We start from the raw sequence: 14,247 nt of genomic DNA on the forward strand, positions 1-14,247 counted from the left end.
TTCTCCTTTACATAATACAGTAAGGCTATTACTCAATAATTACTTAATGCCGTAGGCTAAATAATTCTCTTTCAAGACTGGATTAACTCCTATGACTTTTTGAACATGTCTCTGCTGGTCTGTGCTGTTCACCTTGACCGTCTTCCAGGGAATTGTTTTTTTTTTTTTTAACTTCCAAGAATGCAAGGTATAACCTTGTAATTCTCTGCTAGTAAGTATTAGTTAGAACTCTTCCTGCTCCATTTCTGAACCCAGAGAAGGTCTGCCCAAATAAGTCACTGGCTGAAGGGAAGACAAACAAAAGAGCTTGTAAAAATGAACTAAAGCAGAATTGGATTGGGCTTTACTGCCCTCTAGTGACCGTTTTTATAATCTCATGAAAGTTGTTAGGTGTGGTGCTGAGGATTTTTTTTTGGGGGGGGGGAGGTGGGGGTAGAAATTTTTGTCCGTAGAAAATCAGTGGGTAATTACAGTACTTTATGGATCTGAAAATATTAGCTCACCTGAAGCTAAACTCACTTAAATGTTGGTGAACAAACACAATACTTTTCCTGTTTCTTGCATATTCAGAAACCTGCATGTTCTCAAGAGAAGAAATCTAAAATGCACTTTCAAAAGATGTGTCTGTGCGAACTGTTTGCATAGGGCACTAAGCCAGGGTTATTTCTAGCACAGTTTGGTAAGTAAGTCAGATTTTTTGTTTCTTACTTTATTTATATGCTCTCAATCTCATTCTGCAAATCTAAGCAGCTGGCTTGTATTATGTAATCATGCTGCAGGCAAAACTGTGGTTTTGTCTTTGGATTTGTCTTAAGATGCCAAATAGATGCAGCCCATGTGCCATTCACTGCTTCTTTGTCCAAGAAAATGAGTATCATCTGATACTTGGAACACCAAATTGTGACTCATTCAGCATGCAGTCTCCATCCCTTTTCCCTGCAGACACAACTTTTGGTCAGATGTTTTAACTTGTCTGTTTCTTCTACTATCCCTTTAAAACAACAACAACAACAACTTAGCCTGATGAAATTTTGCACACTCACCCTACAGGTAATCCTTGACTTCACAACCAGGCATTTGTAATTAGGAGGGAAAGGGTGCTTTATGGCTGCCTCTACTCCACCGTCACATGATCACATCTTAGATGCTTGGCAACCTACTTGCACTTACTACTGGTTGCAAAAGCATCCTGCGATCATGTAATCATCATTTGAAATCTTCTCTGCTAGATTCCCCAGAAAGATAATGAGGGAGCCGGCTGGGAAGTTTGCAAGCAGAAGGGGTGGAGGAGAGCCCTCAGCTGGCACGCATGAAGTATTGACTGGATGCATCTGGAAGAAGCAGCAGAAAAATGAAAAAGTAAGTTGTGTTCCAGTAGGCCCTGGAGCTGGCTGAGGACTCCTGCACATTGCTGTCTGGTTAGGCAGGGAGAAGGCCAAAGGCCTCCAGGGCCATGGCAGTTTCATGTGTACTGGTAGGCCCTGGAGCTGGTTGAAGACTCCCAGGCGTTGCTGGGTGGCTAGATGGGAAGAACATCAGAACTCTGCAGCTTCATACGCGCTGTTAGGTCCTGGAGCCAGCCAATACCTGCCAGCCTACAGCAGATTTCCACGTACCGGTAGGTCCCAGGCCTCCATGGCCTCTCTTGGCTTCCCCCTTTCCCCGAGGCACCCCTGCACTCTGCTTAATGACCTACATGAATGCTTAACAACCACAATTGGACGAGCCAGGATTGTGGTGGAGCGAAGCCATTATGTGGGCAGTCACCAGACATCAGGCTGAACAACTTTACTCAATAACCAAAATTCAGGCCCTAGTTGTGGTCATAAGTCGAGGACTTCCTGTAATAAAAGCAAGGTCCAGATGTATTTTTACAATCTAGGTTTCAAACTATTCCATTTTCACCAATCACTTGTATTTCTGGGGAAGGCTGTACTCAATAGCAGAACATCTGTTTTGCAAGAAGGAAAATTTAAATATAGTCCTTCCTGTCTCCTGGTAAGGCTAGGAGGAAAAAAAGTGGAATTGGCCATTGTTGTTAATCTTGGGCTACATGGAACTTTGGTTCTGTATTCCAGAGAACATAAAATAAATCATCAGCACAAAGAGTAGGCAGGCTTAAAACTTCTAATTCAGTAGCAACCATATACTCAGCTGTTGCCTGACTAAGGTGTTGTAATGTAAAGCTGGTAATTTCTTCACAAATCTTTCATTGGGTTCTTATATGAGATTGGTTCATAAGTACAATATGGCACACTGTGTGCTGTTCTCTTGTTTGGAATCTTAAGAGGCATTGAGAAACTTGTAATAGAAACGTTTTCCAGCATTGAGATAATGAGGGATGATTTTGAAATTACAATTGAATACAGAATGCATAAAAACAGAGTTGGAAAGCACTTTGGAGGTCTTCAAGTCCAACCCCCTGCTCAGGCAGAAGACCCTATATCATTCTGGACTCACCATAATGATCAGCCTTTGAGATGTGCCCCAACACCAATTAGCTTGACTGAATTCATCTGGGTGCTTCTGTTCTTATTTATTTGTACATTAACCAGTTACAGTATATGAGTTTTTTTTTTCAAAAATGTTTGCTGATTACCAATCTGCAGATAGCTGCTCAAATAAAATATTCTTGTACAAGTTTTGTATGACTAAGCCAAGAACATATGTAACACAGCTTTCCCTTTTTTGTTGGAAAGATGACACTTATTTTTTTATTCCTTTCTTTTCTATGATTCTTTTGTTTTTAGTTGGGCTGTTTTATTGAATAATTATTATTTTTAGAGAATTGCAATCAAATCCCCTCCCCCTTTGGAGGATGACACTTGGAGATCTTAATTCACAGATACCTATGTTAATTTATGTATTTCTGGCCATTTTATCCTTCACAGGACTATTGAATCCTGTAGAAATCTCATTCAAAATGTTATCCTGGGTGGGAATGGTCTTTTTTCCCTAGACATTTAAATGGAAAGCATAAATAAAATGATTACTAGCCAGCATATGGAGAAAAAAGAGGCAAATAAAATAAAAAAAATGTTCTTAGAAGATTACCATATGACACCATTATCTGTTTTGTGGAGATTTTAAGCTTAGGTCTTTACGTAAAGGGACTCTTTAATGTTTATTAAAAATCTGGAACATTTTCTACTGATTTTGAAAAAAAAGATCATGATTTAGAAATTAAATTGTTTATTCTTGAGATCATACACTTTATTGTTAGTGAAATCATACTTGAAATTTGGCTGACAAAAAGATATCATGTATGCTCGTGCATACGTGTGCACACACAAACCTAAACACCCTAAAAAACCACCCTGTTGGAACTGCCTATATTCTTAGGTGTTACCTTAATCACTCCACCAGTCTTAGACTGTGAATCTAATTGTAGACTACCCGTACATTATACATGTTATATATAGTATAACAAATACAAATAATTTGGAAAAAATACTGCTACATCAATACATTATAATACTCAATTCTTGGAAAGAATTCCCTGTGTAATATCAGCTAAAAAACTGGTAGCTGTGATTGCACATTGTTGTCTGTCATCATCTATGACAATTTATTTAACACCATCGAAGGACAACATATGCCTGTTCCTAAGTCCTTGGGAAGGACCCAATAGGAGAATAAAAATGCCAGATTCAGTCTAAACACTTGGTTAATTGCATGACCAACTATACAATAATAATAATATAGCTTTTCTGAAGATTGCTTAACTGAACTGTTTATTTAGCTGCATCTTTATCTTTCCAGAAAATATTAGATACCATTAAGTCTATGAAGATAAAGAAAGCTCTTGGCTTGGATGACTACTCTGAGTAGCATAAGACATATACAGTACTGAGTGTTTTCTCTATCTTACTGGAGATTTAGAATGATGCTTTTTTACAATAGTTTTTCCTTTTTATTTTAATAAGGTTTAAATAATTTTGAAGACCAGTAAAGATTATTCTGAATGGACAACAGCTTGCACTATCATTAAATGTTGATGCCAACTTTTTGCCAGCAATCTAGACAGGGAAACTTACAAATAATATTCATTTGATTGTCCATCCTGTACAACTTTGTTTCATAAAAGGGGAGCAAATCTCAGATTATACTGGCTTAATAATGGATATTTTCTTGAACACTGATGAAGGTATGATCATGGTATTCTCCTTGTGTGTGTAAAAGGCCTATGATATGACACGGTCACTTCGGCCTTACCAGTAAAATATCTATCCCTACAAATTATCCTTCAACGAATCGTGTCTTTTAACAGACATTTTATTCTCACCTTGATTTTATGTTTAGGCTGGCACTGAACTAATGTTTTAATCATTCCCCTGGGTTATATCAAAAATTAATCCAGTAACGCCTACGGTAGCATGCCAGTTAGCAACATTTCCCTGCTTATGCCAATGCTGCAAAAGCAAAAAATGTTGCCTAGCAACAATTGTGTTAAACTCTTTTTCGCCACCATGTCAGAGAAACAACTTTTGAAATAGTATGGCTCAATATGACAATGGTCTTTGGTCTTCCTCCCTCTTTGCACTTTCTATGTAGCTAATTCATAGACTACTGAACTCAGATGAAGGAGACACAGATTCAGGTCTAACTCCATCCTTGGAAATACACTAGATGACTTTAGATCTGAGGGGTCCTTGGTTGTTTTGAACGTGGTTGTTTTCTTGCAGACATTTCATTACCCAAACTAGGTAACATCATCGCTGCTAGTATACCACGACCAGATGTTACCTAATGTGGGTAATGAAATGTCTGCAAGAGAACAACCAAGCTCAGAGAACACCAGGGACCTCTCATTTCAATCCTACAAATATACTCCTTTATTGGGACTTTAAATCTGTCACCATCTCTTAACTCAATGGCTTTCAACATGAACTATATGAGTCCTGGGGACAATGCCATTCCGAATATTTTGTTTTTATAATATGAGGATAGTTATATGGTACAGCTTAGGTTAATAAAAAAGAGCAGATGGTAAAGTACTTCTATGGCATCCCTCATAGCTGGAAGAAAAACTACTTTACCAGCTGAGAAGGAGACCATGAGCAAAAACAACAACAAAAAGATTGAAAAACTCTGTCTTAACCCAAACTAGTTACCAAATTTTTAACGTGGGAAAAAAATGGCCTTAAGTCCGAGAAGAAAGGATGGCTATAAATCAGATAAATACAATACATTTCTTCCAGCCTCCCTGTTTCCTAGCAAGCCTTAAAGAGGATTCTTTTCCTCTTAAGACCCAAAGCTACACAAATAAAGACAGGACTAGCCAACACATTTCTTTATGTGAGATTGGTGGGAGAGAAACACATGTTTTATAAGAGGTAAAGCAGGATAAACAGCTCATGGCATTCCAGATGTGGCACTCCCAGCCCTCAGCCTTTCTGCAAAAGATTATAACAGCGGTGAAGTTCTTTGTCAACTCCAAATGTGCGTGCCATCCTCAACCATAAAATCTGATTAAGTCTTCTTTGTCACATTCTTTTCTCCCTAGCTAAAGCAATCTAGTTAAGCCCAGGGTTTTTTGTTTTTTTTTTTTCCTTTCTAGAGGGTAGGCCTTTTGTCTGGTGAGGTCTAATGACTTCATTTTTTCCCAACTCTCTAACTTGTTCTACAGCTTTGTGAGCCTTTGGCTTCATTTCCATGGAATGCATTCATTATGCAGATAAGCATGTAAAGATTTATATTGATCTTTCTTCCCTCCAGCTGGGTCGTTTCTTGAAATGTAAGAGAAAATCAGGTTAAATAAATAAAAATCTCAACTTTGCCTACATATAATTCAGAGTGATGATGAAAGGATTCTGGATGGTGATATTTCAGGCTGCAGGTGTCTTCAGGTCAGACTACCATGGTTCTAGAAGAATTTGCTCTGTATGGTAGGCAATCATATCCGAGAGAAAGATTTGGAGTAGCCAAAGGCATTGTGTTTGAGATGTCTTTAAAAATATGATCCCCAGTCCACTCATGCAATTGTAGTCCAAAGGTATTCCCTTTCAATCTATTACTTGTAAATATCTGTGCCTGTGTTAATATCTGATGGTCTACTGAGAAGAAAGGATTATCCTGGTTTGTACCACTGGCCTATGGCTGCAATAAATCATATCTGATCTAATCCTGAGTTGTATCATAAGTGTTACAGTATTTTAAGGAAGCTGGCATTTGTGTCTTGTCCATGATCAAATATGCCAGTGATGGCGAAACTTTTAGAGACTGAGTGCCCAAAAACTGGCCCCGCCCTGCTCTACCCCCCTGGCCTACCCCTACTCTGCCCCCCCATCCCCCACCCCACCTGCCCACAGGACCACTCACCGCCTCCAGGGCCCACCGCAGATCGCCCAGGCAGCCCAGCAGTACTATGGTGGCCACACCCTCTGCCCGCGCCCTGCAGCATCAACTGCATGATGGGGTGTGAGGGCAGAGTCTTGTCTACACTGCCTTGCTGCCATGTCCTTGGCTGCGCTGCTCCATGTGGGCCACGCTCAAGGGTGACTCTCCTTCAGGGGGGCTGCTGGTGAGGAGGGGGTTGCCGGGGAGGCAAGGCTGAGGCAACAGCACGTGTGCCCACAGAGAAGGCTTTGAGTGCCGCCTCTGGCACCCGTGCCATAGGTTCGCCACCACTGAAATATGCCCTTCATTCAGCTGCCACTCACCCCAATACAGTATACTTTAGCTTCAATGGGGAATGTTTAGCTGAATGAGGCGGGGTTCACTCACACTGCTAAGCTTCTAGATTCTTTGTTTAATTGTGGTTTAGTGTGATTTATTAACCCAGGCGTGATTGTTTTTAAGCTATGATTTAAGCCTTAATATAAATCCAGCCACTGTGGCTTATTCAACAAACCACAGCCAAGACATTATGATTAGCGCAATATGGCTAAACCGAGCATGGTTTGATGTAATATGCTAGTGTTTAACTCCTTGGACATGGTAATAAATGTAACAATGTAAACTTCATATTAAGACAGCAATATATCAGTGATATATCAGATTATATGTCAGAATCCTGAGCTTGCCACAGACTTGCAACTGGGAAGCCATATAATCAGCCCTTGCTCCCTATATAAGGGGAGTTTTGGATCTTGATTGCTCTTCCATTGCAAGAATCTGAAAGTTCTGCTAAATCATAACTATTCACTTATTGGGGAAGGGTTCAATAATTTCAAATCACTGTTTGATTTAAACTGCATGTATCATTTATTGATGCATCCCAGCTTTGCCCAAAATGGGTCTCCTCCAGATGTGTGGACTTCAGTTTCTAGAATTTGGCATATTATGCTAGCCCAGGAATCTAGAAAGTACCCAGCTTTGCATCCAACTGCAAAGAAAGATAATATTTTTGAAATTCTAATAATTATGCTGAAGAATAAGTTTCAGCATCTTGGTTATTGGCTTTTACTCTATTTAGCCAAAAACTTAAGATTCTTTATTTAAGATGATCCCATTCACTAGTCCTAAAGGAAAATTGGACTAAAAAAATTAAAATAAAACCCTCCACCCCAAACACTTATCCACCTCTTTTATTACATTCTCAGCAAATCAGGGACAATGCTATTTTGCCTTTGTGTGATCATGTTCAAACTTCAACTTTTCTTTCAGTGAGACCTCACCTTCCTTTATCCTCCTACTGACACGAACCCAGAAGATGTACATAATAAATTGTCCCTATAACAAGGTTGTTCATGTTTACTCCAAAATAAGCCCTACTGGATTCCAGGAAGGTTATTCCCAAATATGTGCATGGGATGATAATCTTAATATTGGTATCACAATCTGGCAAAATCTATAAGTACAGGATAGAAGCTTGTCTTCCTGGCTATCTGATAGCATCAGGATCAGAAAATAAAATTTATGAAATGTAACATCTATATGAAACCTTGGTCTATACATCTCTGCCTTTCAAAATCATCGGGAGAGAAATAGACACAAAGGTAGAGAAACAGTGGAAAAATAGAGGAAAAAATATACTTGGTTTTAGAGTATTCTGTAAGCAAGGGAAGAATCCACAGCCCTTAACTCTCCACTCTTTAATTGTTAGGCATGCTTTGTTCATCCATCCAATAATATTTGCTAAAGTTTATCTGGAAACATTTTCTAAAGGAGAAAATTGAGCTCACACATCCTGAACTTTACTGCTTCTTTATTTTGTTAGACTTAGCAAATACTTCTGATAAACAAAAGGGAAAACCCCTCCATTCTCCACAGACTTCTTATTGATAAATAGCTCTAAACTCTTGAAATGTGTATTTTAAAAAGGAAATATAGCATGATAAATTGTTGCATCTATAAGATTAAGTTGAGTGTGTTTTTGCTTTCAACATAGCACAACATTGGAAAAGAAATAACTTGCCTTTTATAACAAACTGGGAGACTCTGGAAAAATTGATGACTATATATCCACATACAAGTTTAACCAAACTGAAGCAAGAATGGCTCCCTTATATACAATATATCATACAGAAAGGCAGATTTAAATATCTGGAATGTGGATTTTAAATGGAAATTAACAACAATGTTAGATACAACATTTAAATATTTAAATTCTGACTAATAATTGAGGAGTCAAATAGAAGGAAAGAGAAAAATGTATCACTAAAAGTAATTTCTCTTTTTTTAAGAAGTATAGTAGTATTTTTGGTTTTATCTTGCTTTAATCTTCTCCCTTTGCATTTTAATATTTTAACAATAAAACATGGATTATAAAAAATATCAGGATGAATGGGGAACACTCTTCTCAAATGGTATATATTTTGTTAAAAAATATCAGAAGTACATTTATGAAAGTGTGGTTTATTACAGTCATACATCTGCACAAGCAAATTCCAATACAAAAACAGGTCCTAAACAGGTTGAGGTACATATAGATGTGCAAATTCTGGATGCACCAAACCATAAATGTGTTGATCTGTAATGCAATGTGTGGATGGCCTTGGGGAATGAGGAGTAGAGAGGTTGCCTAGGAAACAATTATCCCACCTCTCTTGCCTCATTGTTTCCTAGGCAGCATTTCTTCCCCTCCTTTGCCAAGGTCATCCACAGATTCCAATACATGAAGTTAGACATAGTGATCCATTGCATCTGAATACCCTTCCCATATATTCCAGAGCAGTTTGGGGCTCCCCCCATCAAATTTCCAGTAGATACATTTTAAACCCCATGATGTAATTTAGGGATGCATATTTGGAATAAATATCTAAAACACATTTATTCATGAATATATGACATTGATACTTTGTGCAGATTTTTAAATAAATCACAGCTGAAAATGGATTATGGACTGGACAGTATGCTGAGGTAAAATATATACCTGTTGGAACAATTGTCCTGTTACCAAATTTTTCCCGCCACTATTAGCAAGTCTTTTTCTAAATATTAGTGAGATTTAATTGACTTGAGGGACTCAAGTTGGGCCTGCCAAATTCCATATTCCATATTTATCTGTGTGTAATAATAGTGACTTTTTTTTAGCCACCTCCTCTTTGTGTTCATGTATTCTTCTATCTATTTGATATTTTAAAATATGCTTCAGAAATTAATCATATGCTATGGTACTTTCTTTGGCTGCAGCCCACGTTCTCCATAATTTGATTCTCAGCCCTTGTTTGCTTGTCATTCTTGGTAGGTCAAAGTCCTAGAATGTTTTCAAAACACACTCTAACTTTGCCTACCTACATACCTATCTCCTTTCTCCACTCTCCTTTTTTTTCTAATGGTTTAGGAGGAACATATGTTTTGCCTAGAAAATAAAACCTTCTATAACCACACATGCCCAAGCTTCTCACATATGTTCATGTCATGATAGTTTACAAAAGAAATTTCACATGATGATTTTTTGTTAATAACGTGTGCTTGTCAAATTATGTATCATCCTCTGAAGTGCTGTTGTGCTTTTTTATAAAGTTATTACGTGGCAATATAACTAACAAATTATTTGCTTCCTGTCAGACCCAGCGTGACACCTACCCGGCATAGCATCCAGCGTGGCTTGAGTTGACGGTCTAGCGCATCCAGGCAGCCCCGACGGAACGGCACCTACACCGCCGGCGTCGGTTGATTGCGCGCATGGCTCCCTCACGTGATGGGGCAGCTGCCGGAGTGACTGCAGACGGGGGAACACGACCTTGAAAGAGACGCTGGGTCTGACAAGTTCTAGTGTTAGCGGACGAAGGGGAACTGACGGATAGAGTTAGGTCACGGGGTTTGCTGTTGTTCGGGCCGGCTGTGAGGAAACGGCAGGGGATCCGGAGGGTGGAGTTTATCACAGGGTGGGGCGGACGGGTGGAGCATGGGCGGGGTTTCCTTATATGGCTTGTTTAGGGTGTGTGTGGTGGGCGTAACGCGATGTGACATTTAACGCGCGGGGACGGAGCCTTCCCAGGGCAAACTTTGTTTTCCTACAACGTGCAATAAACCTTGTTGGATCCTGGAGCGTTCCTGTTGTGTTGTATTACCAACCTACCTAGGACGTTCCTTACAGTAAGTTTGCCCTCACCATTTATTTCCGATCGACGCCGGTTGCCTGCAGCGTTATGGCGGAGGGAACGCAAGGGGCGGACCCGGTGGAAGCTGCGGAGGCGGCGGAGCCCAACGAACAGCTGGAGAGCTCGGACGTCGACGGTGCAGTAGCCAAGCAGCCGGTAGTGCGGCCAAAGGAGAGAGTTCGCATTCCGGCGGAGTTGGAACCAGGTTTAAGGCTACAACGCCCGGTGGGGACTGAGGCTGACTGGTGGTTAGGTTCGGCATTGGGAGGACCAGAGGACAATAGGGGTCGGCGGTTAGCGCCGAGTTTCACTGGATGGAGGGAACGCAGGGTGACTGGAGATCCAGAGGAGGAATGGAGCTGCTCCACGGCTCCAGGACAGTATACCTTAGATGTCCTTAGGGAGCAGTTCGGGGAACGTCTCCATCCTGCAATGCTCCGTAGTCCTGTTAAGGGCAGTCCGGTTTATTCCTCCTGTTTCCACCTGTCAAGTCCAGGGATGGAAATGAAAGCATTCCAGGACCCCGACCCGGGGCGGGTTGAAGCGGAACGACCCCGTTACGGACTGGGGCCGCGCCCGGCGGCAGGTCAATCTCTTGGCGCTGATAGGCTAAGGGGGGGGCCCATGGGGGTGGGTTCTCGCCCTATACCACACTCAGGGAATGCCCCCTACGAAGGCCTGGCGCCAACCCCATGGCCACAGAACGTGGTATGGAACCCCCCCCGATCACGCTCACGTTCGACGGTGACTCAGACCGATTAGCAGTATTCCTGAGCCACGTGCTTAATCATCTGGACCGCTTCACCGCCCTATATTCCTCCAACTGGGCAATGGTGGTGGCGGTCACAGCATGTTTGCAGGGAGAGGCTGCTGCTTGGGCCGCGGATTTATACAGTGAGCAAGCAAGAGAGTTGACTGACGTAGGGCTGTTCCTCGAGGCACTGAGGGCAAGGTTCGATGACCCAACCCGTCTACAAAGAGCCGAGGCCCAATTGGTAGGCTTACGACAGAGGGGCAGACCGGTGAAGATATATATCCGCGAATTTCAAAAGGCGGCTGGGAGGCTGAGGTCGTGGCCCGATCGGTTACTGATCCATCACTTCCAGGCTGGCCTGGATTCGGACATACGTCGCGCCTGCGCAGTCAGAGGGGTTGTAGGACACCTAGTCGACTGGTTTAAAGCGGCTATGGAATTGGAGTTTGGACTGAGGGACCGTTCTGACGTACGTGAAGACAAGCCGCAAGCACGCCGTGCTCCAGAACGGTCCGGGGCGGGCATTACTCAGGCCGTACCGGGTACCGCCCGACCGAAGCCCGTATTCAGGTGCTTTCGTTGTAACCGACCGGGCCACCGGGCTGCAGAGTGTGGGGTGGCCGACCTAACCGAGTTGACTGGCACACCGACGGCAATCGGTAGACCGGGTACCACGCCGAAGAAATCTGCAGAGAAGTCTCGAGTTGCTTACCATACGGGTCAGATGCCGCTCCAACAAACCCCTGGTGATGCACCCCCGGCGCTCCACGAATACGAGGAGGAGGGTCCGGTGGAGGATCCCTTGGTAAGTGAACCTATAGTTCCGTTTAACATTCCAATAACGTTAACAAGTCCGGCCACTGGGGAACTGAAGCCATTCCAGGCGTTAGTTGACACCGGTTGTACCAGATGTCTTATTAGCAAGGGGGTGGCGCAACAGATGCATATAAGGGTAATCCGGTTGAAGTCCCCAATCCGCTTTGAGCAGGTGGATGGGTCCCTATTAGGAGGAGCGCCGACCACGTTAGTGACTGAACCCGTTAGGATGGAAGTAGGTGCGCATTGGGAGGTATTAAGATTTATAGTGGTCCCCTCCATGTCAGAGTCTATTATTCTAGGGCTAGCGTGGTTGGATAAATGGACACCAACCATATGGTGGGCAGATGGAGCTCGCCATCTACGCCTTGCAGTAGGTCCTCAACCACCGGTTCCGGAGAGGCCTATTAGCGACAGGAAGAGGGAGGCGGCAGATCTAATAAAGGATGGGGAGCAGGTCAAATATCCATCAGTGTATGATGATCTCGCAATAGTCTTTAGTGAGCAGGAGTGCGATAGTTTGCCTCCCCATAGGCGTACAGATTGCGCAATTGAACTTATTCCTGGAGCCAAACTTCCAAAGTCTCGAATGTACCCAATGACATTCGCGGAGTTACAGGAGATGAGGAAGTATGTGGATAAAAACTTGGCCAGAGGCTTTATAGAACCGGCACGGTCTCGGATGGCCGCTCCTGTATTATTTCAGGGCAAAAAGGATGGGGGCTTGAGGTTATGTGTGGACTTCAGGGGTCTCAATGCGGTATGCATAGAGCAGGTGTATCCTCTGCCACTCATGAAAGACCTTCTGACTCATTTGGCTACTGGAACTATTTTCACAAAACTGGATCTCCGCGAGGCGTACTACAGGGTTCGAATCAGGGAAGGGGATGAGTGGAAGACAACCTTTAACTGTCCGTTAGGCAGTTATCAGTTCAAGGTGATGCCCTTCAGGTTACAGGGAGCCCCGGCTGTATTCATGCAGCTTATTAACGAAGTGTTGCATGACCACTTATACAAGGGTGTGCTTGTGTACCTGGACGACATATTGATCTATTCACAGTCATTAGAGGAACATGTGGAATTGGTGCGCACAGTTTTGCGCAAATTGTTAGATGCTCAGCTCTATTGTAAATTATCGAAGTGCGAATTCCACAAGGAGCGTATTGACTACCTCGGATTCAGGGTTTCTGCGGCAGGGATAGAGATGGACCCTAGTAAGGTACAGTGCGTGTTAGGATGGCAAGCTCCAAAAACCCGACGTCAACTGCAGCGGTTCCTGGGGTTTGCGAACTTTTACCGGCAGTTCATCCCCTTATTTGCTGATATAGCCCTGCCGTTGACTCAGCTATTGCGCACCAAGCATATAACTGGCAAACCCCGTCCGGGACAACCTCTCGCCTGGACTGTAACCTGTCAACAGGCCTTTGAGTCCCTTAAGAGACTATTTGCACAGGAACCTATACTGGTGCACCCCGACCCAGGCCGACCATTCGTGATCCAGGCCAACGCCAGTGACGTCGCTGTTGGGGCGATATTGTTGCAACGCAATGCAGAAGGTCTATTACAACCGTGCGCCTACACATCCAAGAAGTTCACTGAGACGGAACGGCGATGGGCAGTGTGGGAAAAGGAGGCGTTTGCTGTGAAATGGGCTCTGTCTACCTGGCGCCATTTGTTGGAGGGCGCACAGCACCCCTTTGAGGTGTGGACGGACCACCAGAACCTCACGGTCCTCCAAACTCCAAGAAGATTGGCACCCAAACACGTCCGATGGGCGCAATACTTCCAACGGTTCAGGTTCCATCTAAAGGTCGTTCCGGGAGGAAAGAACTTCCTAGCAGACGCATTGTCTAGGCTACCGCAGTATAATAGCAGGAGAGAGCAGGTGATTCACGCTATCATACCTCCAGAAAGTCCGGGTTCCACACAACCTGAGGTGAGTGCACATTTGGTAACCTTCGAGGATGAGCTGAGATCGGCCTTGTTAACAGATCCCTGGATCTTAGCTAACCCCGGAGTCTTAAGTCGTCGTGATGACCTAGCCTGGCATGGGGATAAGCTGTATATTCCACAGGGACTAAGGAACCGAGTATATCATAGGTGCCATGACTCAAAGTTAGCTGGCCATTTCGGTTTTGTAAAGACATTGCATTTAGTGAGACAACAGTTCTGGTGGCCAGGGATGAG

At 43.1% G+C, this 14,247-nt stretch overlaps 1 long non-coding RNA gene across 1 annotated transcript; it reads left to right on the forward strand.

Annotated features, from left to right (window-relative positions):
- The first annotated feature begins 473 nt into the window (after window positions 1-473).
- Window positions 474-10,451, forward strand: LOC120311389. Its single transcript, XR_005557605.1, has 3 exons — window positions 474-679; window positions 1,230-1,359; window positions 9,955-10,451. It is a non-coding gene; the product is annotated as an uncharacterized LOC120311389 (long non-coding RNA).
- Window positions 10,452-14,247: the final 3,796 nt, after the last annotated feature.

The sequence above is a fragment of the Crotalus tigris genome, unplaced genomic scaffold, assembly GCF_016545835.1.
Source record: "Crotalus tigris isolate CLP2741 ecotype Arizona unplaced genomic scaffold, ASM1654583v1 scf7180000018357.297301, whole genome shotgun sequence".
Taxonomy (NCBI): domain Eukaryota; kingdom Metazoa; phylum Chordata; class Lepidosauria; order Squamata; family Viperidae; genus Crotalus; species Crotalus tigris.